General features: G+C 38.3%; 1 long non-coding RNA gene across 1 annotated transcript; it reads right to left on the bottom strand.

The window, feature by feature from the left end:
• Nucleotides 1–681: 681 nt before the first annotated feature.
• Nucleotides 682–23601, bottom strand: LOC115500593. Its single transcript, XR_003964574.1, has 3 exons — nucleotides 23517–23601; nucleotides 13816–13826; nucleotides 682–693 (listed from the first exon to the last, which is right to left on the bottom strand). It is a non-coding gene; the product is annotated as an uncharacterized LOC115500593 (long non-coding RNA).
• Nucleotides 23602–24794: the final 1193 nt, after the last annotated feature.

Raw genomic sequence — 24794 nt, 5'->3', positions numbered from 1 at the left:
AGTGTTCTAAATACACAGCTAAATCAAGATTTGATTGAGGAAGAGCTCATTAAAAAGGAAGCATTGATAACTACAGTGTTTTTCATTGACTTATTTCAGCATACTTGGAAAGTGTTATAAATAAATACTACAATTTCCTTTTCTGTATCAGAATGCAAGAATGGATATATTTTTAAAAAGAAAACAACTCCGTAATTACATTACCACATTACATTACTCTCACTCATGTATAAAGTACATTGATGTTTGTGGATTTTCTGGCTTTGCTCACATTCATGATTTTATTTGTTTATTTATATAAATTAATTTTTTAAAATGTTTACTTATTTTTAAGACAGGGAGAGAGAGAGAGAGAGAGAGAATGAGCAGGGGAGGGGCAGAGAAAGATAGAAAGACAGAATCTGAAGCAGGCTCCAGGCTCTGAGCTGTCAGCACAGAGCCTGATGCGGGGCTCGAACCCACGAACTGTGAGATCATGACCTGAGCTGAAGTCAGACGCTTAACTGACTGAGCCACCCAGGTGCCCCCATGATTTTTTAAAAACATAACTGCAATAATAGAAATACAAGTTTTACTGTTTTCAAAATTTGATTTTACATTGAGGTTTAGGGGATTTCCTAAGGACCCATATAAATTGAAAATTCATAAACTCAAACAAAGCTAGACATTCTAATAATCTGTTGCACACTGAAACTATTTTGCAATACAGACTATTTTGTTAAACTTTTTTGACTTCATACTGATAACCTGCTGGAATCATGTAATTAATTCTTCAGGTATAATTGTGAACAGAGAAAAGCAATACAGAAATTCTCAATGATGACTCAGAATAGAGTCAGGCACGAATAGGCCACCTAGGGCAGAAATGTCAGGAGGAGAAGGAATAAGACTAATCAAACTGAGGTTTTTGAAATGGTCATTGTTGTGAGACTCTGGGTGGGTCTAGAGAGGAAGTCCAGGCTGGTAAATGAGGCCCAAGACGTGACAGTAAAATTATACATATCTTGAAATTCCCATGTGGGGATATTGTCCTTCAACAAGCCACGCAAGGCTTAGGTACAGAGAATCCGGGAGCTTGTGGTATTTGAAAATTGGCATGGTCAGGTGGGTTTTACAAAACCTCCTCCCTCAGGTTTTAGGATGTGCTGCAAGATCCTCTTCCCTGAGAGGGGCCTGACAAGAAGGCCTTTTGCCAGAAGTGAGATCTGGATAGACATGGCCCTATGGAATAAGGCCGAAGGGCACACGACAAAAAACTGAGTCAGTTGGGCCAGTCAAAAGGGGTACATTTAACTTGGTTCTATAGCATTGAGTTAAAACTCATTAAATCATTATTGTCTAAGGTCAGGATTGATTGTAGAGACAAGGGTCAGAATTGAGCACAGGAGTGGGAGAGTAGGGGAAAGGGATGAGGACGAGAGTGGAATGTGGTTGAAGTCAGTTTGAACCATCTGGAAGGGTGAGAGAGGACAGGGAACCCAGCAGGTGTGGATTGAGTGGCTATGGCTGAAACGCACTGGATGTTTTTAATATTCCTTACAACTCCAAATGAGGAGTCAGAAAATTATTTCTTAGTTTTGGGGATACTCGGGATAAATATTACCTCAGTTTTTTTCATGAAGATGCACAGTATTTGGGCAAGATAATATAATTATTATACCAGCTATTGAAAGCTGCAGTTGCCATTTATTTTTATTTTTTATTTTTTTAATTTTAGAGAGAGATTGTGTGAGCAGGGGAGAGGGTCAGAGGGAGAGAGATAATCTTAAGCAGGCTCTGTGCTCAGCACAGAGCCTGACATGGGGTTCGATACCATAACCCTGGGATTATGACCTGAGCTGAAATCAAGAGTTGGATGCTCAAGTGTCTGAGTCACCCAGGCGCCCCTGCAGTTGCCATTAAAAAAAATAAGAATAATGTTTATTTATTTTTGAGAGAGAGAGACAGAGTGTGAGTGGGGGAGGAGCAGAGAGAGAGAGGGAGACACAGAATCCAAAGCAGGGTCCAGGCTCTGAACTGTCAGCACAGAGCCCGATGTGGGGCTCGAACCCACAAACCGTGAGATCATGACCTGAGCCAAAATCGGACGTTTAACCAACTGAGCCACCCAGGCGTCCCTGCGGTCGCCATTTTTAATGGCTTGTTGTCTATACCCAGTGTGGGGCTCAAACTCCTGACCCCAAGACCAAGAGTCACATGTTCTTCTGAATGAGTCAGCCAGGCATCCCTTTCAGTGGCTTGTCTTTTGAAGTTTGTTTGTTTTGTTTGCTTTGTTTTGTTTTGTTTTGTTTTTTAGAGAGGGAGAGTGAGTGTGTGAGCAGAAAGGGGCAGAGAGAGAGAATTCCAAGCAGGCTCTGCACTGTCACCACAGAGCCTGATGCGGGGCTTGAACCCACGCACCATGAGATGATGGCCTGAGCCAAAATCAAGGGTCAGACACTCAATCAACTGAGCCACCCAGGCACCTCTCAATGACTTGTCTTAATGATCAAAACAGCTTTTAATTTTTCCTGAGATAATCTCTTTCTTTCTAGATAAGTACCTGAAGTTCCTTTTACTTAGTGGTTATTAAAATGATGTCCATAATTTGACTTTCCCCTCTTTTGTCTTCCATTCTTTTTTTTTAAATTGATCTACAATTTTTGGGGCGCCTGGGTGGCTCAGTCGGTTAGGCATCCGACTTTGGCTCAGGTCATGATCTCGCGGTTTGTGAGTTCGAGCCCCGCGTCGGGCTCTGTGCTGACAGCTCAGAACCTGGAGCCTGTTTCAGATTCTGTGTTTCCCTCTCTCTCTGCCCCTCCCCCACTCATGCTCTGTCTCTCACTGTCTCAGAAATAAACATTAAAAAAATTTTTAAAAAATTGATCTACAATTTTTATTTTTAACTTTTTGAGGAACCTCCATACTGTTTTCCAGAGTGGCTGCAGTAATCTGCATTCCCACCAACAGTGCACGGGGTTCCTTTTCTCCCGCATCCTCACCCATACTTGTTGTTTCTTGTGTTTTTGATTTTAGCCATTCTGACTGGTATGAGGTGATATCTCATTGTAGTTTTGATATGCATTTTCCTGATGATGAATGATCATGAGCGTTTTTAATTTTTTGAGGGAGCTTCCTACTTTTTTTCTATATTGACAGCATCAACTTACACCCCCATCAATAGTGCACAGGGGTTCCCTTTTCCCTCCACATCCTCACCAACACTTGTTATTTCTGTTCTTTTTGATACTAGCCATTCTAACAAGTGCGAGGTGATATTTCATTGTGGTTTTGATTTGCATTTCCCCGATGGTTAATGATGCTGACCACCTTTTCATCTACCTATTGGCGATTAGTGTGTCTTCTTTGGAACAAAATGTCTATTCAGGGGCGTCTGGGTGGCTCAGCCGGGTAAGCATCCAACTCTTGATTCAGCTTGGGTCATGATCTCATGGTTCCTGAGGTGAAGCCCCACATCAGGCTCTGCACTGACAGCACAGAGTCTGCTTGGAATTCTCTCTCCCTCTCTTTCTGCCCCCCCCCAATAAATACATAAACTTAAAATAAAATTGTTTATTCATATCCTCTGACCATTTTATTATTTTTTGAATATAATTTATTGTCAAATTGGCTTACATACAACACCCAGTGCTCATCCCAACGAGCACCCTCCTCAATGCCCATCACCCACTTTCCCCTCCCCCACCTCCCATCAACCCTCAGCTTGTTCTGTGTATTCAAGAGTCTCTTATGGGGGCGCCTGGGTGGCTCAGTCGGTTGAGCGGCCAACTTCGGCTCAGGTCACGATCTCGCGGTCCGTGAGTTCGAGCCCCGCGTCGGGCTCTGTGCTGACAGCTCAGAGCCTGGAGCCTGTTTCGGATTCTGTGTCTCCCTCTCTCTGACCCTCCCCCGTTCATGCTCTGTCTCTCTCTGTCTCAAAAATAAATAAACGTTAAAAAAAAAAATTAAAAAAAAAAAGAGTCTCTTATGGTTTGCCTCCCTCCCTCTCTGTTTGTAACTATTTTTTTCCCCTTCCCTTCCCCCGTGGTCTTCTGTTAAGTTTCTCAAGTTCCACGCATGAGTGAAAACATATGATATCTTTCTCTGACTGACTTATTTCACTTAGCATAATACCTTCCAGTTCCATCCACGTTGCTGCAAATGGCATTTGCCAAGTAGTATTCCATTGTATATGTAAACCACATCTTCTTTATCCATTCATCAGTTGATGGACATTTAGGCTCTTTCCATAATTTTCCTCTGCCCATTTTCAGTTGGATTGTTCATTTTTCTGCTATTGAGTTGTTCCTTATGTATTTTGGATATTAATCCCTTACCAGGTATATGGTTTATAAATATCTTTTCCCATTCATTATATTTCCTTTTCATTTTGTTGGTGGTTTCCTTTGCTCTGCAAAAGCTTTTTAGTTTGATGTAGCCCCACTTGTTTATTTTGTTGTTGTTGTTGCCTTTACTTTTGGTGTCATACCCAAAAAATCATCTCCGAGGCCAGTGTTAAGGAGCTTGCCACCTATGTTTTCTTCTAGTTTTATGGTTTCAGGTCTTACATTAAAATCTTTAATCCATCTTCAGGTAACTTTTGTGTCTGGTATTGACCTTCATTCTTGTTTGGTTGACCTAAACCTTAACTGGTGAGATTATTACTGCTCTGACTAGGCAGAGGAATTTCTTAAGAATTTTAAATGTAGTGACCATATAATTTATTGTCCAAACTGAGATATTTGTGAGAGTGAAAGGGGGTGCTATTGATAATTAAGCTTGGACAATAGATAATAGGTTGGGCTGTCCCAAGCAAACCAAGATATATGGTCACTATGTATCACGAGTGTGAGAACATAATTTGTCTTGGGTCTCTAAATTTCTGCATGTCTTATGAGCATTGCCATTGCCAGCCTTTTATTCACGGCTATTTTTTCAAGAATGTTGGTATAGCAAACAGCATTGGAAGAGGGTGTCTTTCTCTGGAGCAGAAAGAAAAGATTGAAATTTTCTTTCTTTCTTTTTTTTTTAAGTTTATTTATTTTGAGAGAGAGCCAGAGTGAGGGGGGGAGGGGCAGAGAGAGAGGTAGAGAGTGAGAATCCCAAGCAGGCTCTGTGCTGTCAGCATAGAGCCCTACACGGGACTCTAACTCATGAATCTGTGAGATCCTGACCTGAGCCAAAACTAAGAGTTGGATGCTTAACCAGCCGAGCCACCAGGTGCCCCAAGATTGAAATTTTCTGAGCTCAGAGTTCCTCTTCTTTAATTCAACCCACTGTATACGTGTAGGTGTCCCCTAGTCCTTTCTGTGTCACCCTGGGGGAATTGAATCTTGGAGAACTGGCACAAGAAAATGATCCTCTTGCTATTGCCATTCCATAGGTAATAAACTGTCCTTTATCTCTGATCCAGGAGTCTTGTGTCTTCCGCTGACATCCATGAAATTGTGGCATGCTGGCTTGTTTGTTTGCAAGTAGGGTAAGTCTTAAACCCTTCACATTTATTTCCAACTGATACAATTATAAACACTATACAAACATGTACTTACTACTGCTACTACTCCTACTGTTATGAATTCAGCTGAATTTCATTCTGTGCATTTAAGAATTTCTCTCCCAAATAATATTCTAAGACATCAACGTCAGCAAAAGCAAACATAGGCATTACTAGATCTGGTCTCGTTGATTTTAAGATAGATTGTTTTAATCAATGAGATTAAATATGTAGTGATTATAATTAATAATTAAATTATTAAAAGTAAGTTATAACTTTATCTCAATGTACCATGTAACTGTTTAGTTCTATTATAAATTGATTTCTTAAAACTATGTCACATATTTTGACTCAATGTGTATGAATAGAATTCTTTTTCCTAGCATAATGATCCACACTTCAAAGGAGTATATGTTTTTTTTTCTGGTATAATAATGAGGTCGGATGTTATTATTTTTATAATAGTTTTATTGAGATATAATTCACATGCTATACAATTCACCTATTTAAAACATAAAGTCAATTGGTTTTTAATCTAGGAAGCATGTAACTTGGTGTAATGAAAAGCAGGTAATAAAATGTGCCAAATTCCAAATGTCTCTTTCTTCTACTCTAACTTAGCCCATGTGCTTCTTTTTTTTTTTAACTTCTTGAACTTTCCTTAACCTTTTTTTTTAAGTATTTGAGGAGTGAGACACCCTTATAAGCCATAAAATTTTAAGGTGGCAGATAATTGCGAAGAGATATACAATGCACCCTAGTGATTAGCACTTAGGCAGTGCTTTAAGAACATTAAGAACACTAACCAATTGATTTGCGCAGTACCCCCTGTGAAGCACTAAGTAGCATTATCTTTACTTTCACAGTAAGAAAATGTACAGACAGAAGCTACTTGACTTTCCTGAGCTGTTAAAGCTAGTGAGATCTTAATACAAATTAAAACTCGCCTGTATTCAAACTTCTGAAACTGGCTCTATTCATGATAGCTTATTTGAGGGTCCTTGGAAAAGGTATCTTTTTTAGGCTGTATGTCTTGCATACATTCATATTATATATTTATTTTGCAAAGCATATTATTGAAATTCTTTAATCCAAAAAATAGAAGTCCTTTGGTGAAATGCTTCGAATTAAATGATGTTTCCTAGCAATCACAAGATTATTGTCCTAAGAAATAGACCTGTGTGACAAACTATTTTAGTTATAATAAAATGAGACAGGGTCAAATATTAGTTTGTATTAGTTCAGGGATCAGTAATTAATGTTACTATTTTACTCTTATAACTAATTTTAACATACTAAAATATTCAAACTTTCTTTCCATATCAAAATGATGCAAACCTCATTTGTTATCAGTTTGATTTCTAAGTAAGTAATTTCGGAATGGTCTGTTTTGGAGTGGTGATGAATTGTGCTAACCTATTTTGTCTGATTCTCCTTGCACCCATGAGAGAGACGGCTTATTGGAACAAGATATGAAATTGTGACTAGAACAAGGCCAAAAGACCTTTTAGGGAGTGAGCCCCTGACTTCAGCTCCTTCTAGAAATAAGCTGAGCTAATTAGCTCTAGTGCCTATTGCAGCATGATACAACTTGGCAGTCTCTTCTCAAAAAGTCAATTGTGTTATTGTGTCACTGGCTTAACAAATGTTGATTGAGTATCTACTGAGTGCAGGCAATATGCTAGATACTCAATATAGGACGTGAACATACTTCTGGTTCTTGAAAGAACTGGGTGATTCTCTACAGCTAGGAAGTAATTCCAAAATTTCCTAGTCGGAAACCATAATATAAGACTTTATATATGTTAACTATACTTTCGTGGAAAAGGTTTCCATGCAAATCCACAGACAAAAATAGCCAAACTCTTCTCTAGGAATGAGCTACCTTGTCAGCTTGTCACTGTTTCTCCCGTTAGTGAACTGTAACATGTATGTGCCAAAAAAAGTGGTGTTTTTGACAGAATAGGAGCTGGTCTAGCTTTCTGGCATTTTGTTTCCTCTTAAAATAGCATCACTAGCAGCCCTTCTCCTTGACCTGATTTGGGCACTTGATAAGGCATTTGGGTCAGTTAGATGTGAGTGGACAATTTCAATGAAAACGCATATTAGTAAGATTAACTTGGGAAAGAACAATGACAATGGCCAAATAAAAAGTTTCTTATTTAAGTGCTCTAAAAGGAAGATTTAGGTTTGGAATAAATTCAAAGGTTAGATTTCTTGTTTTCCTCAGTAAAAGCTATTCTCTATGGAAGTTAAGTCACTATACATGTTACTAGAAAGAGAATGGGAATGACAACCTTCCCTAAGAGATGCACTTTATTTTTTTTAAGTTTATTTATTTTGATAGAGAGAGTTCACAAGTGGGGGGGGGGGAGAGAGAAAGAGAGAGAGAGAATTTTAAGCAGGCTGTGTGCTGATCACACGGGGCTTGATCCCATGAACTGTGACCGTGATCATGACCTGAGCTGAAATCAGGAGTCAGACACTTAACCTACAGCCACCCAGGCACCCCAGTTTATGTAGCTTTTTAACTACTGTTCAAAGTTTCTTTTTTTTAAAAAGTAATATGTTCTTCTTATACAATATTTTGAAGATACAAAATAAGAAGGAAAAATACTCATTAAACATTTGCTCCAAAATAGCCATAGTTAGTATTTTGGTATACTTCCTTCTAATCAATTTTTTTGTGAGTAGATATTTCCTTTTTACATACTTATCAAATTAGATGTACAATTTTGATATTCATAGGTTTTAAAAAAATGCTTTATATATTTTATTTTTTAAAAAGTAACCTCTACCCCAATGTGAGGCTTGAACTCATGACTCCAAGGTCTAGAGTCACATGCTCTGCCGACTGAGCCAGCCAGGTGCCCTTCATGTTTTTCTTTTAATACTACATCTTAAACATTTCTCATGTTGTTGACTATTACATCATCTTTTAAAATAATTTTAATGATTTAAAAATGGTATAATAATGTTTTATTGAATTTATGTGCAGTAACTTACTCAGCCACTTAATTTTGTTGAATGCTTAAATTATTTCATGTTTTTTTTACTAATAAATGATATTTGAGCAGTGTTTTAAAAATTATTCTGTGTTTATAGTTTTTCCTTGGGATTGATAACTGGAAGTATAATTAGTGAATAGGATTAAATGAAAAAATTTAAGGCTCATGATAAATATTGCTAAATGGCTTTCCAAAGAATATGTAGCACTTAAGAAATGCATTTACGTTTATTATTAACTTGATGGCCTGGCAAATTCCAGTTAGGTGGGGCAGATATTGTTATGCCCATTGGCTACATGAGGAAATTGAGGTACATAAAGTGTGAATGTCTCACCCAAGTTCAGTCACTTGATCATTAACTGAGTTTGAACTAGGTGCTGTGGGAAATACAAAATGAAGAAACTCTTTCGAGTTGAAGAGATAGTTTTAGACACCAATAACTATAAAGCAACGTGACCTGGAAGCAGCTGCAGAAGAGGTTAGAAGGGTGATGAATGAGTGCCCAGAGTGTGGGCTTGCACTTGGCTGTGCAAGACTGGAAAGAATTTTCATGAGGCATGGTGTGGAGATGGAGGGGGAGGCAGGGTATTCCAGACAGGGCAAGCAAATGGTTGAGGAGAGAGACTGCAAGAGGTGATATCTGAAGAGTAGTTTTTAGACAAATAAACAATGATTTTTGCGTTTTAAATATGTACTTATTCTTTTCCTAGGCTCTCTTAGAAGGATTTTGCTAAAAATATTTCATCCTATCCTGTCGTTGGCTTTTACCCTATTGGCGGCATAAAGCGTTAGTATGTGGTGATACTGTATTTCTAAGAGTTATTTATTATTGAAGTCTAAGTGGCATGCAATGCTGTTTTAGCTTCAGGTATACAGCAAATCTTTTTCAGGTGTGCAGCAGGGTGATCTGCCAATTCTGTACATTACTCAGGGCTCACCACAATAAGTGCAGTCACCATCTGTCACCACAGAATGCCATTGCAGTACTATTGACATATTCTCTGCGCTGCACCCTTCATCTCTGTGACATTTATTTCATAACTGGAAGTTTGTACCTCTTAATCTCCTTCTCCTGCCAACCTCCCCCCTGACAACTATGAGTTCATTCTCTGTACTTAAGGGTCTGTTTTTCATTTGTTTCTTTGTTTGTTCATTTGTTCTGTCTCTTAGATTCCACATATAAGTGAAATCATGTGATATTTGTCTTTGTCTGGCTTATTTCACTTAGCATAATACCCTCTAGGTCCGTCCATGTTGTTGCAAATGGCCAGATATTGTCCTTTTTTATGGCTGAGCAATATTCTATTGTGTATATACACCACATCTCCTTTATCCATTCATCCATCAATGGACACCTGGGTTGCTTCCATATCTTGGCTCTTACAAACAGTGCTGCAGTAAACTTAAAGGTGCATATATCTTTTCAAATTAGTGTTTTTGTTTTCTTTGGGTAAAGATCCAGTAGTGGAATTCCTGGATCATATGATATTTCTATTTTTAATTTTTTGAGGACCCTCCATACTGTTTTCCATATGTCCGTACCAATTTATATTCCGATTGACAGCTCATAAGGGTTTTCTTTTCTTTATATCCTTGTCAACGCTTATTTCTTGTCCTTTTGATAATAGTCATTCTGACTGGTATGAGGTGATATCTCATTGTGGTTTTGATTTGCATTTCCCTGATGATTAATGACCCTCAGCACCTTTTCCTGTATCTGTTGGCCATCTGTATGTCTTCTTTGGAAAAAAATGTCTCTTCAGGTCCTTTGCCCATTTAAAAATTTTTTATTTCTTTTTTTAGGTAATCTCTATGCCCAACTTGGGGCTCCAACTCATGACCCCAAGATCAAGAGTTGCATGCTGTACTGATTGAGCCAGCCAGGCACCCTGCCCATTTTTAATTGAATTGTCTCTGATTTTTTTTGGTTTTGAGTTGTAGGAGTTCTTTTTAATATTTATTTATTTTTGAGAGAGAGACAGAACGTAGACAGGGGAGGGGCAGAGAGAGAGGGAGACACAGAATCTGAAGCAGGCTCCAGGCTCCAAGCTGTCAGCATAGAGCCCCATGTGGGGCCTGAACCCATGAACCATGAGATCGTGACCTGAGCCGAAGCCGGATGCTTAACCAACTGAGCCACCCAGGCGCCCCGGGTTGTATGAGTTCTTTATAAATTTTGGATATTAACCCCTTGTTAGATATATCATTTGCAAACACCCTCTTCCATTCACTAGCTTGCCTTTTCATTTTGTTGATGGTTTCCTTTGTTGTGCAAAAGCTTTTTATTTTGGTGTAGTCCCAATAGTTTTTTGTTTTTTGTTTTGCTTTTGTTTTCCTTGCCTGAGGAGACATATCTATAAATACATTGCTAAGGCCAATGTCCAAGAGATTACTGCCTATATTTTCTTTTAGGAGTTTTATGGTTTCATGGATTAGAGACACATTTAGGTCTCCAGTCTATTTTGAGTTTACTGTTATATATGGTGTAAGAAGCTGGTCCTGTTTCATTCTTTGGCATGTAGCCGTCTAGTTCCTCCAGCACTATTTATTGAAAAAACTATCTTTTCTCCATTGTGTATGTTTGCCTCCTTTGTTGGAGAATCGTTGATCATATAGGCGTGGGCTTATTTCTAGGAGATGATACTTTTCTTTAAAAATAAACATTCCAGGATTGTTTTCGTCATGTTTATTAATTGACACCTAAGCATCGTGCTAAAATACCGGGCTATTTTGGCTAGTGGATGACCAGCTCCTATGTTTTGAACCACTTAACTACTTTTCTTGAGGCAACTGAAAGGCAGGCAGTCGCGAGTCCAGTACGTGCTCACAGCAGCTCACGGCCTAACAAGCGCTGTCAGGAAGCAGTGCATTTCAGCTGTTCGTTTTGCTGAAGGCAGATAATTTATGCTACATCCCACAGCACCCATCAAGTACATAAAGCCAGAGAGGAATGTTAATGGAAAATGTTACAAAGTCTTAAAGTGACAGAGTTTTACATATTTAACTGATTTAATCAGGTTGCAATATTATCAGCGAATCTGAAAATTTGAATGAAACGTAGGTAAAGATAAATGAAAGAACTTTGTAAGAGTGAAGGAATACAGTGTGTTTGATTTAAAACAGGGCAGCGTCTGGCACATAGTGGGCATTCAGAAATGCTTATTGACTTAATAAATGAATGGGCATATATATATTTTTTATGTGCCTAATATACATTTTTAATTTTTATTTTTACTTATTTATTTTTTAAAATTCCAGCTAGTTAGCATACAGTGTTATATTAGTTTCTGTTGTACAATACACTAATTCAGCACTCCCATACATCACCCTGTGCTCATCACAACTGCTTAGTATACATTTTAAGGTTTTGTTAGTACTGAATTTTACTGAACGGCAAACTTAAAAATACCTGGAGTGAGTTATTGTAAGGCACACCTTAAAGTGAATGCGTTTTATTTTTGCTAGAATTTTTGAGACATTTGCCTTATTGCTTTTATGACTTAATTATAAAATACAATAGAACACATAAATATGGGCAGAATATCATTCATAGCCTCAGAGACAGTTCAGATTTTCCAAACCTCAAATAAATTTTCTGCTTAGTTTAGGGGCGCCTGGGTGGCTCAGTCGGTTAAGCGTCCGACTTTGGCTCAGGTCATGATCTCACGGTCCGTGGGTTCGAGCCCCGCGTCGGGCTCTGTGCTGACAGCTCAGAGCCTGGAGCCTGCTTCGGATTCTGTGTCTCCCTCTCTCTCTGACCCTCCCCCGTTCATGCTCTGTCTCTCTCTGTCTCAAAAATAAATAAATATTAAAAAAAAATTAAAAAAAATTTTTTCTGCTTAGTTTAGTTAAAGCACAATAATGAGAGGGGTGTCTGGATAGCTCAGTTAAGTGTCCAACTCTTGATTTTGACTCAGGTCATGCTCTCATGGTAGTGAGATCGAGCCCTGTATTGGGATTCTCTCTCTCCTTTTCTCTCTGCCCCTCCCCTGCTTGTTCTCTCTCTTTCTCTCTCTCAAAATAAATAAACATTTTAAAAAAAAAACCCACAATAATGAGACCCAGATCATATGATAGACCAATCTTAAAGTATTCTGGGGGCACTGGAGTGGCTCAGTCAGTTAGGCATCCCCCTGTTGATTTTGGCTCAGGTCATGATCTCGGGGTTTGTAGGATACCACCTGGGTCAGACTCCGTGTTGACGGTGCAGAGCCTGCTTGGGATTTTCTTTTTTTTTTTTTTTTTTTTTTTTTTTTTTTTTTTTTTTTTTGCTTGGGATTTTCAATGTCCCTCTCTTTCTGCCCCTTGCTCACGTGCGTACATGGGCGCGTTCTTCTCTCTCTCAAATAATAAATAAACAAGTAAACTTAAAAAAAAAAGAATGATTAAAAAAATAAAACTATTCTGATTGCCTGGGTAAATTACTTCTTAGGAAGGACTAATAAATTCTTAAAAGAGAAAGTTACTTCTGATGAGAGCAAGAACTGATTTCCAATAGACAGTATGTTTTGCTTTCTCTACTCAGAGGTGGGCTTTATTTTTTATTTGTTATTTTTTTATTAAATTTTTTTTAATGTTTATTTATTTATTTATTTATTTATTTAATGTTTATTTATTTTTGAGACAGAGAGAGACAGAGCATGAACGGGGGAGGGCCAGAGAGAGAGGGAGACACAGAATCTGAAGCAGGCTCCAGGCTCTGAGCTGTCAGCACAGAGCCTGACGCGGGGCTCGAACTCACGGACCGTGAGATCGTGACCTGAGCTGAAGTCGGACGCTTAACCGACTGAGCCACCCAGGTGCCCCAATGTTTATTTATTTTTAAGAGAGAGACAGAGTGAGAGCAGGGGAGGGGCAGGGAGAGAGAGGGAGACAGAATCCGAAGCAGGCTCTAGGCTCTGAGCTGTCAGCACAGAGCCTGACACGGGGCTTGAACTCACCAACCTTGAGATCATGACCTGAGCTAAAGTCGGATGCTTAACTGAGTGAGCCACCCAGGTACCCCTCAGAGGTGGGCTTTAAATTTAATTAGCAAACAACCCTCTATTTCTTTTTTTTGCAGAGAAGAAAACAATAATAGTTATAGATTATTAAACAATTCTCATGGGCCAGGGCCTGTACTAAGACATGTGCTGTCTGATTTTATCCTCACTCCCACGTTATGAGGTAGATACTATCATTATTGTTATCATCCTCATTTTACAATTGTGGAACAGAGGTGTAAAGTTTATGTGACTTGTACGAGGTCACAGAGCTAGTGAGAGGTGGAGCCGGGATCCAAACCCAGCTCTGATTCCAGGTATTTAGTAACTGGCATATGCTGCCTTTCTATACAGATGTTCAACCTGTCATCTACAGTAACTCATGAAACAGAAACACTTGAACATTGATTGTCTCAGTTGCCAGTGAGTACGCAAGGTCTGTTCTTAAGTTTGATGCTACAGGAAAGTTTTCACTTTCTTTCACCCTAACTTCCTGTTCTCTAAGCCTTAGGAACTGAGGTAAGCTAGTAAACTTGCCTTTTGAAACAATGCTGTAATAGCCAACATTTATTGGCTGCTTACTGTGTGCCAGGCACTTTCTATTCGCTTTAGAAATATTATCTTATTTAATCATTGCAGCATCTTTTTTTTTTAAAGGGAACACTTTTTAAAAAATGTTTATTTATTTTTAGAGAGGGGGAGAGAGTGAGAGAGAGAGCACAAGCGGGGGAGGAGCAGAGAGAGAGAGAGAGAGAGAGAGAGAGAGAGAGAGACAGAGAGAGAATCCCAAGCAGGCTCTGCTCAAAGCCTATTGTGGGGCTCGAACTCACAAATCCTGAGATCATGCCCTGAGCCAAAATCAAGAGTCGGATGTTTAACTGACTGAACCACCCGGGCGCCCCTCATTGCAGCATCCTAAGGAAGGTATTCTCATTAACCTTCATTTTATAGATCAGGAAACTGAAGCTTAGCAAAGTTAAGCATCTTTGCTGCCAAAGTTGAGCAAATTACCAACGGTGAGCAACTCAAAATCACACAGGTTAAGCACAGAGGCAAAGGAGTGGGATTTGAGCTCGGATAGTTTGATCAACAATTGGTTGACTTAGCTGCCTCTCTCTACTGCTTTTCTAAGTCACAAACAGTGGGCCTGTCTCCCAGCAGCTTCAGACACCACTTCCCCTCCACTGTGAAGCATGCCTCCTGCTGACATTCCGGGTCCAAGTGAAAAGTCCGCAAGAGGCAGAGTCCCATAGAACATCACTCGGAGCTGTATCAGGCCTCCACATGCTGGAATGTTCTATATGGATTTTTTTGTTTTCTCATGGCTAGAACATTGACATCCTTCACAATTCCCCTGAGGGAGGACAAACTTTTTTCTGACATGTGAGCCTCTCTCTGATTGCAGACGGAGGGTGTGGATTGCATCTGTCTTGGGCAGCTTGTCTCTCTCTTGTTCTCTCTCCTACCAGCTGAAATGCCCCAAGCACTTGCCTGCTTCTCTAGTTCTCCTACTATTTCCCACAGTTTTTTTTTTTTTTTCTTCCAAAGGTAAAACACAGATCTTTCTGTTTCATGTCGCACCAGCTGTCTGGTTTGCCCCCCTTCACCTCCTACCACCAATTGGAGCAAATGGAAAGGAACGCATTTGCTAAAATGGGACTGACCCAGGCGGCCTACCCCTGTTGGCTCAGTGGGTGCCCTCTGCAGGGGAGATAGTGTGAGTTTTTGTAATCTTGCTACTTTCCCTGGGAGGTCTTTTAAGGGCTGGGGCCTAGGGATGTTTTTCTATCAGGCCTTCTCCACCCCCCCCCCCCCACCACCTAGGTTTGATCTTGCATTCCACTGCTAAATCAGATAACAATAATAACTAATATCTACTACAGAACTTTACAGTTTACAAACTTCTTTTTTATTCACTCTCATTTAACCTTTACAACCACCTAGTGGTAAGTATTACTCAAGCATTAAGGGATAAGAAAAGTGACTTAAAGAGATTAAGTTGTTTGCCCAAGATCTTTTGCCAAGGAATCCCTGGTCCTTTCTACTCTAATGATGTCACAGTAGCTTTTAAGTAGTATGATCATCAAGTTGAGTGAAACTCTGAGAGATGCTTCATACCATGGAAAGTCTTTGTAGTAAAGAGCATTTTGGAATGTGGAGGTCAGCGCAGTGCCCAGGCCTTAGCAGGTGTTCAATAAATTGTTGAACTGAGCCAGTCAGACATTGTCACTAACTTGTACTATGCAGTTTAGCCTCGGGCAACCCTTTAACCTCCTTTGCCCTTTTTTCTTTATCTGCCTTGATGGTCTCAGAGGGTTGTTGTGAGCATCAAATGAGATGAATGTATAGTTTTGCAGAACGATATAGAAATGTAAAGAACCAACTTTACGCAACTATTTTTAATCTGAATTTCTCTGGCAAACTCCGTACTTTCTGTTTCCTTTATGAGTACCTTTCTCTGGGATGATCTTGTCTCAGAAACTCTGTGGGAGTATTTTAGTGACTGGTTGCATCCTTCTTTTAAAAAGAGAGGAGGCAGGAAAGGATAGGGACAAAAAAAAAAAAAAAAAAAGAAGAAGAAGAAGAAGCCTTAATGAAAAAGGTAAGTACTAGCCCAGGGAGACTGCACTTTTAAAGATAAACAGTAAGACATTTGAAGAATAGGTAAAGTAGCAAATGTTACACACTTCTTAGTGTGAAGCCAGGTACATGCTTCTTGGGTATTAATCTTCCCGGTGACCTTGTAAGGTAGATACCATTCTTTTTTTTTTAAATTTTTTTTTTCAACGTTTATTTTTTTGGGGACAGAGAGAGACAGAGCATGAACGGGGGAGGGGCAGAGAGAGAGGGAGACACAGAATCGGAAACAGGCTCCAGGCTCTGAGCCATCAGCCCAGAGCCTGACGTGGGGCTCGAACTCACGGACCGCGAGACCGTGACCTGGCTGAAGTCGGACGCTTAACCGACTGCGCCACCCAGGCGCCCCAACCATTCTTATCCTCACTGTCCAGATGATGAAATAAGGAGTTAAATAATGTGCACAGACCATACAGCCACTAAATGGTAAAGCAGGCATTGGGGCTCAGGCCATCACACTTCACCTGCTGCCTTTGGAATCAGAGATGTAAAGGCGACAACACACTGGTTGTCTCTTAGTAAATTGAGGCAAGCGCTTAAGGAGAGAGCATTTGAACTTGCTATGCTGGAATTCCTCTTCAAAGTATTTTTTTGCTCGCTTTAATTTTTATTTTATTTTTTAAAGTTTATTTATTTTGAGAGGGAGAGAGAGCGTGTGCATGCGTGTGAGCGGGGGAGGAGCAGAGGGAGAGGGAGAGAATTCCAAGCAGGCTCTGTGCTGTCAGTGGGGCTTGAACTCACGAACCGTGAGATCATGACCTGAGCCGAAATCAAGTGTCAGTCGCTTAACTGACTGAGCCATCCAGGCACCCCTCTTTTTGCTCACTTTTAAAACACAGATGCAAATCAGTAAAGGTATAAGATTAGTAAATAATATTTTGGAGGTCTTTTAGCCTATTCTTCAGTCAGAACCAATTGTAGCTTCTATCACTGATGCTTTTCTAAATTTTATTTCTCTATTTCCTGATAATTTATTCTCTCTGCCAAACTATAATGCCAATAGCCTTACAATGAGACTTTCTTTAGTATATTCTTTCTTTCTTTTAGCTTCCTTGCACTGAATAAAGCTACTATTTCTTTTTTAAAAATTTACGTTTTTAGGTGGGGTGCCTGGCTGGCTCAGTCGGCTAAGTGTCTGACTTGGGCTCGGGTCATGATCTCAAGGTTCATGAGTTTGAGCCCCACATCGGGCTCTGTGCTGACAGCTCAGAGCCTGGAGCCTGCTTCAGACTCTGTGTCTCCCTCTCTCTGCCCCTCCCCCACTCATACTCTGTCTGTCTCTCTCTCTCTCTTGAAAAAGAAATAAACACTAAAAAAATTTAAAATTTTTGAATAGGTGATATAATCATATAGTTCAAAAATAAATGAAAAGATATAAGAAGGTGTATCGTGAAAATTGTCCCTCCCACTCTCTGTCCTTTATCATGCCTACTTTCCACACACCTCAGCTCTGTAACCAGTGTTTAGTGTTCAGTGTATCTTTTCAGAGTTTCCTTATGAATGTAAGAAGCAATTGTGAATGTTTTTAAACTTTTTTAATGCAAAAGGTAATATTAATCTGTATCTTCCTTTTTTACTTAATGTATCTTGGAAATCTCTCCATGTTAGTACTTAGACAACATCCTCTTTTCCTTCTTCTTCTTCCTTTTTTTTTAAACGATGCATACTAATTCATTTTATGGAGTACCATAATTTATTTGATGGACATTTGAGTTGTTTCCGTCTTTTCAAAGCTACCATTTTAAATGCTTTAGTGAGGGAATGTGGGGGTAGGGGCAAAGGTAAAATGAGGACAAGAAAATCTAGAAATTTTCCAGATAAGAAGTTGTGACCTGGGAGGCAGAAATAAAAAAGTTCTGGCTCTGCACTGTGACAAAGCACATCTGGAGTGCCAGAGGCTTGCATTTTGACTACACCTGCCCTAGTTGGAGAAAGAAGGAAAACAGTCAATTCTTGAGAAGCTTCAATACACCTGAGTTTGGCTTGCTGCAAAGTCTCAAGGTGAGGACAGATTGACAGCTGGTGTATGAGCCGCCCAAAGGTAAACTCCTGTATTAAAGAAATTGATAGCATGATAGATAGAGGTGAGATAAGGACTATTATGCACAGGTAAAGTCCTTTCAACAGGCTGCTACCAATTCTCATATATAACTTGCAATAGAAAAAAAATGGTTCAACAGCTCTATTCTTAAACCTTTAAGTGAACTCTGATACCTTATCAAAGAGCAAGAGAGAAGATTTATCTTTGTATCTTGGACACATGTCAAATAAAAAACCTCAGTAAAGGGTAAAGCATTTAAAATACAAATGACATATCTTAAACGTATAATATTTAACAGTTTATTAAAGGCTTACTGGAATGACAAAATCAAGAGGTAGCTTAATCATAAGCTTTCTAAGGTTAATAATTATATATGTGGGATTTTATGTCATAGTTTTGATATGGATCTATGTTTTCCCTCTGTTAATAAATAAGGCATAGTTGCAAGCTGACATAACAGATTATTACTGTACTTAAACAAATGAAATATACCTGAAATATGCAAATATATAATTTATATCAATGTTACGTACTGCTTATGGATTGATGGTAAAATGGAAGATACTTCTAATTTATTATTATTGCAAAGAAATATCATGATTTGCATGGTTAAGGAAGAAAACTCAATATTACTACTGATATTCACATGTAAACCCAAAGGTGGTTTTTTCTTTCTTTCCTTCCTTCCCTCCCAGTTCCTTCCTACCTTCTTCCTCCCTCCCTCCCTCCCTCCCTTCTTTCCTTCCTTCCTTCCTTCCTAACTTCTTTCTTAGGTTTATTCTTTTTTTTTTTTAAGGAGCCAGATGAAAGAAGACATAAATGTCAAATAATTGGTTTCATTTTTATAAATATTTGTCCTGAGTGAGGATAATAAGGCAGATGCAAAAAAAAAAAGGAGCTTTAGTATGACCAAGCCACGCAATCAGATTTCTCTAAAATTTTCTGTAGTAACATTTTCAAGAGGTGCATTTTATGGGATAATTACTGTATTAGAAATAGCAAGGTTCTTTAACATTTGGGGTTAATTAAATTATAAGGAACTTATCAGGACCCGTGTTGTTACTTACTTTGGAGAACTTTTCTGAGGTTCATTGAGAAAAGCATATTTAAACTCTAAATAACTGTGAAATCTGAGTAACTCTGGAGGAAGAGCAAATTGAGTAACTTGTTTTCCCCTTTGTGAAGATTGATAAGGTCTAAAAAGATAATTTATATAAAAATATAATTTATATAAAAATATAATTTTCTTTTAAAAATTTGATCAATAACCCTGGAAAAGTTTCATTTTAAATTTCAATCAGTTTAATAACTTTACACTTTTGAAAAATATTTTTTTGAAGATTTGAAGGTGACAATTTCAGAAACATAACTGAATGTCTTACTCTGTGTGTGTGTGTGTTAAGAAATATTAGTTTTATTTAACCAGCTTCACAGCTGAATATTTATTCTATAAAAACTTTACAGATTATACAGTTTATATAGTTCAAACTACTGAACAAAAAGAGTGGATCCCACAGATGCAAAACCAACCTAGGTAAAGACAGATTTACACACTGAACAGCTCTCCACGTGGCCAGGAGGTAGTCAGTTCTAAGTATAAACTTCAAAACTGTACAAAAATAAGGTTTTGATTTTATTTCATTCTTCATACATTCAATATGATTGCAAGCTCAGAAGCGTTACTAATAATAGGCGTCTATAATCAGGAATCAGTCCCCACTCCTGAAAGGAATGTAAATATCTATTTATACAGCATACTCTTGGACACCATACTGTACCCTGCATATTGCATGGATGTGAAAGCAGCAACCAGAAACATTAAACATTGAATATAAGGGAGTTCTTTTTTTAAATATTTTTATTTTTTAAACAAGTTTTTGCATTTAATAGTGTACCAAAAGAATTTTAACTTATTAAATAAAATGTATTCTAAGTAAACCTAAAAGTTACATTTTATAAACATGAAGATACTTTTTTTGGGTATGATACATCAATCATATCTATAAATAGAAAACTAAAACTGTAGGGGCACCTGGGTGGCTAAGTTGATGAAGCATCTGACTCTTGGTTTCAGCTCAAATCATGATCTCATGGTTCATGGAATCGAGCCCCAAATTGGGCTCTGAGCTGACAGCATGGAGGCTGCTTGAGATTCCCTCCTTTTCTCTCTACCCTTCCCCTTGCTCTCTCTCTCTCTCTCTCTCTCTCAACAAATAAATAAGTAATAAATAAAAGAAAACCAAACTGCATATAAAGTAGTATTTCTCACCCAGAAATAAGAAACATTTATGTAATTATTTTTCAAAAGGATCAAAAAACTATTTAAAATCCGTTAACTTATAACTTAGATATTTATACATAAGCTATTTATTCAGAGATTCACTAATAATATAAAACAAACTTTCTTCTAGAGAGACAGTGGTTTCTTCATGTTAACTGGGTAAGAACTGGACATATTTTAAAAGAAGGCAGAATCAGTGGATTTTCCAGTATGAATCCTAAGTTGCTTATTCTTTTTTTTTTTAATTTTAATTTAAGTAATCTCTACATTCAATGTGGGGCTCACACACATGACCCTGAGATTGAGAGCCACATGCTCTACTGACCAAGCCAACCAGGCACCCCTAAGTTGCTTTTTTTAAATGCTTATTTATTAATTTTGAGAGAGAGGGAGAGAGCACCACCCAGGCACCCCTAATTTGCTTATTCTTGAACCAAAAACTTTTGAATCCAGGATGGAATAAATCAAGTTATGTCTTCCTAAGCAGTCCACGTGGTCACTGACTTATTACCCTCATCCACAGTCTGCCAGTTCAGTTTTTCTGAAGGGGTAAAGCAGTTATATTAGGATCACTTTGGGTCTTTAGGTTTGATTATTATATTGTAGTCATGTTAAAAAATAAAGTCATATTTTTCAGAGACACAAATTGAAGTATTTAAATTTTTTTTAATGTTTTATTTATTTTTGAGAGTGAGAATGATAGTTGGGGAGGGACAGAAAGAGAGGGGGACAGAAGATCTGAAGCGGGCTCTGTGCCGACAGCAGCAAGCCCAATGTAGGGCTCAAACTCACAAACTGCGGGATCATGACCTGAGCTGATGTCAGACGTTCAACCAACTAAGCCATCCAGGCGCCCCTACAAATTGAAGTATTCGTGGATAAAATATTAAGATCTGGGATTACCTTTAAAATAAATTAGTGGCAAAGATAAGTGTTGGGATATAGACGAAATAAGACTGGTTCTGTGTTTATTGAAGCTGGGTGATGGGGATGTGGGTAATCTTATACTATTCTCTCTAATTTTATATGGTTTAAAATTTCCACTGCAGACAGTTAAAACAAGTATCTCTTGTGGTTTTGTTAAACATTCAGATTCCCAGGGAGTCAGTTAAGCATCTGACTCTTGGGTTCAGCTCAGCTCATGATCTCATGGTGGGTGAGTTGGTGCCCCATGTAGGACTCTTCAATGACAGTGCAGAGCCTGCTTGGATTTCTCTCTCTCACTCTGTCTCTGCCACTCCTCCCGCTCATGCTCGAGTGCGCGCTCTCTCTCTCTCTCAAAATAAATAAACAGTAAGGAAAAGATTATGTGTAGAAAATAGAATTTATTTTTAAAAATCGAAATTCTTCACCCAAGATCTCCTGAGTGAGAGTTTCAGGGGTGAGACAATACAACTGGCATTTTATGTAGCCCACTTGTGCTCTCTGAAGTTTGAGGACTGCTGATACAAGGTTATTTTGTGCATCTGATTCAGTGTATTCGTGCCATCCATGCATGCATTTCCTGTTTTCCACACATCAGCCCATTTCAATTCACAGAATACAATCCCAAATGAAAGTATTTACTGTATTTGGATAATTCAAACTTTAAAATTTAGTTTCAAAGGATTTGTAAAGTGAAACAAAATAAAACCAAAATACATCTGCTTTGAACTGAAATAAATATTTAGGCAAATAGGCTAGCTGTCTTTCACTTTCAGCTGAGAATGGGTTATTTTTGTGAATGTCTTAAATTCCTTCTCTTACCAGGGCATTAACATCCTAGTCCAGACATCTATCTACTTGCTGTTCACAGTAGTTGCTTGCTTTTTCTCAAATGTACCATGTTACCTGGGACCTCCAAGACTTTACGTATGGGGTTCTCTTCAACTGAAGCATTACTTAATCCTCTCTTAGTTTCTATACCTTTACCCACACCCCATTGCCAAACTTGTCTCCTACACAGGAAAGCCTTAGTTGTATGTGCAAGGGGGATTAGGTGCTCTTCCTTTGTTCCACAGTCTGCTGTAATACTGTAATGCTGAACACACTGTGGCGGTGCTTTTACACTGTGTCATGAGGCTAGTTCCCTGCCCCCTTCTCCGTCCTCTAGATTATGAATTTCTATGGTTAAGGACTGTGTTTTGTTTATGATTTGTGTCGGCACTGCTGAGCGCTGTGCCGGGCGTGTGGGAAACACTGAATAAATGTTTGGCGAGCAACTGAATGAGTCAAAAAATATCTTGGTACTGTTTTCTGACATGCCAAAGAGTCTTGGAAAGTATTACAGTTGTTCCTTAAGGAAGAAAACCTTTCTGGAAAGCACTCCTTGGCCATAAATACAGATCTTGGAAAAAAAAGTTCTCCAAAAGCAAACAACGATTGCACCAAGAATTTTTCTCTTGGATACAATAATGTTTATAATCACTGCGCTTAGCTTTTTTGCATACATACTTATTAATATACCATAATTAAATTATATCTCTTGACCCCAATTTTTTTTGTGAAAAATTTCAAATATACAAGGGTCAAAAGAATTATATAGCATAGCCATATATCCAACACCTGGATTCCATAATTAAAGCAGGGTGTTCGAAAAGTCTTAGTGAAGTTTTAAGCTTTAATAGTTTCAGAAGTATAAAGGGTAAAAACTTATAAAAATATCATGTAAATATTTACTTGATTTTATATTTAATTTTATGAATTTTAATAATATTTTAATTTTGGTTTTTTTGTTTTGCATCTTTATAGGCACCGAAAGAAAAAATTAAAATTAAAAGTTTATAAATCAAAATTTATAAAACTAAATAAATCTAAAAATTTGAAACATTAAAGTCTCAAATGATAAAAATTTATAACATTAAATGATTAAAGCTTGAAGAAAATTATTAAAGCTTGAAACTGCACTGAGGACACTATCAACAGAGTGAACGGCAACACATGGAATGGGGAGAAAATATTTGCAAGTCATATATCTGCATATAGAATATATGAAGAATTCCTATAACTCAACAACCACCACAACCAAAACCTAAAAAATGGGCCAAGGACTTAGATATTTCTCTGAAGAAGCTATACAAATGGCTGCCAATAAGCTCATGAAGAAATGCATAACATCATTAATCATTAGGGAAATGCAAATCAAAACCACAATGAGATCCCACTTCACACTTATTTAGATGGCTATTATAAAGACAAAAGACAGCTCCCCCAAGCCCCCCCCCCCGCAAAAATAACAAATGTTGATGAGGTTGTGGAAAAATTGGAACCCTTGTGCATTGCTGGTAGAAACGTAAAATGGTGTGGCCACTGTGGACAACAGTGTGGTGTGTCCAAAAAAATTAAACATAGAATTTCCATGTGATTCAGTAATTCCACTATTGGGTATTTACCCAAAAGAAGTGAAAGCTGAGATTCAGATAGCTATTTGTACACCCATGTTCATAGCAGTTATTCACAATAGCCAAAAGGGGGAAGCAACTCAAGTGTCCACTGACAGATGAATGGCTAAACAAAGAATGGTATTTATATACAATGGAATATTATTCAGCCTTAAAGAGGAAGGATATTCTGACATATGCAACACAACATGCATGAACTTTGGAAAGATTATGCTGACTGAAATAAGCCAGTCACATCACTAAAGAATAAATACTGTGTGATTCCACTTACATGAGGTCCATATAGTTGTCACTTCCTAGAGACAGCGGTGAGAATGGTGGTTGCCAGGGGCTGGGTGGATTGGGTGAACAAATGTTCATAGCTGAGTAAAGTGGAATTGTTTATTAAAATAAAAAAAAGGGGAGGGGTGCCTGGCTGGCTCAGTAGTGAGAGGATGTGACTCTTGATCCTGGGGCTGTAAATTTGAGCCCTACGTTGGGTGTGGAGATTACTTAAAAAATAATAAAATAAAAGAAGGGGAAACACTCAATTTTTAAAGCAAATTAAAAGGAAAAAATATATTGCTTCCTCTCAAAGAAGACGGTGCACCAGAAATGGAATTGCCAACTAACTGAGTCAGTCAGACAACAGTTTGGTTTAATCGGTGACCATTTGCTATGGCGAATGAATATAGAAAGAAAGTAATGGGGAGAAATTGCTGACTCTGGTAAATTTTTCCTATATATTCCCATTAACTTATCCCCTCCCCCCCTTTTTTTACTTTCTTTTTTGTCAATTCGAATGTATTCAGATATAAATAGCTTGTCCATGGATGCAAATAACATAGCACTTTCCCCAAAGGCAGAATTTGTGCATACGGTAATGTAGAGAGACAATTTAGCTCCCTAGTGTAAATTGCCATGACTACCATGGATATGCTTCCTGGAATTAGGGACAGATAAGTTGAGATTCTTATGAAATCGCTAGTTTTGGTCGTATTGAATTAGCGTTA

The sequence above is a fragment of the Lynx canadensis genome, chromosome A2 (assembly GCF_007474595.2).
Source record: "Lynx canadensis isolate LIC74 chromosome A2, mLynCan4.pri.v2, whole genome shotgun sequence".
NCBI classification, from domain to species: domain Eukaryota; kingdom Metazoa; phylum Chordata; class Mammalia; order Carnivora; family Felidae; genus Lynx; species Lynx canadensis.
The sequence above is the reverse complement of the archived record's forward strand: the minus strand, read 5'-3'. Positions and strand labels throughout refer to the sequence as shown.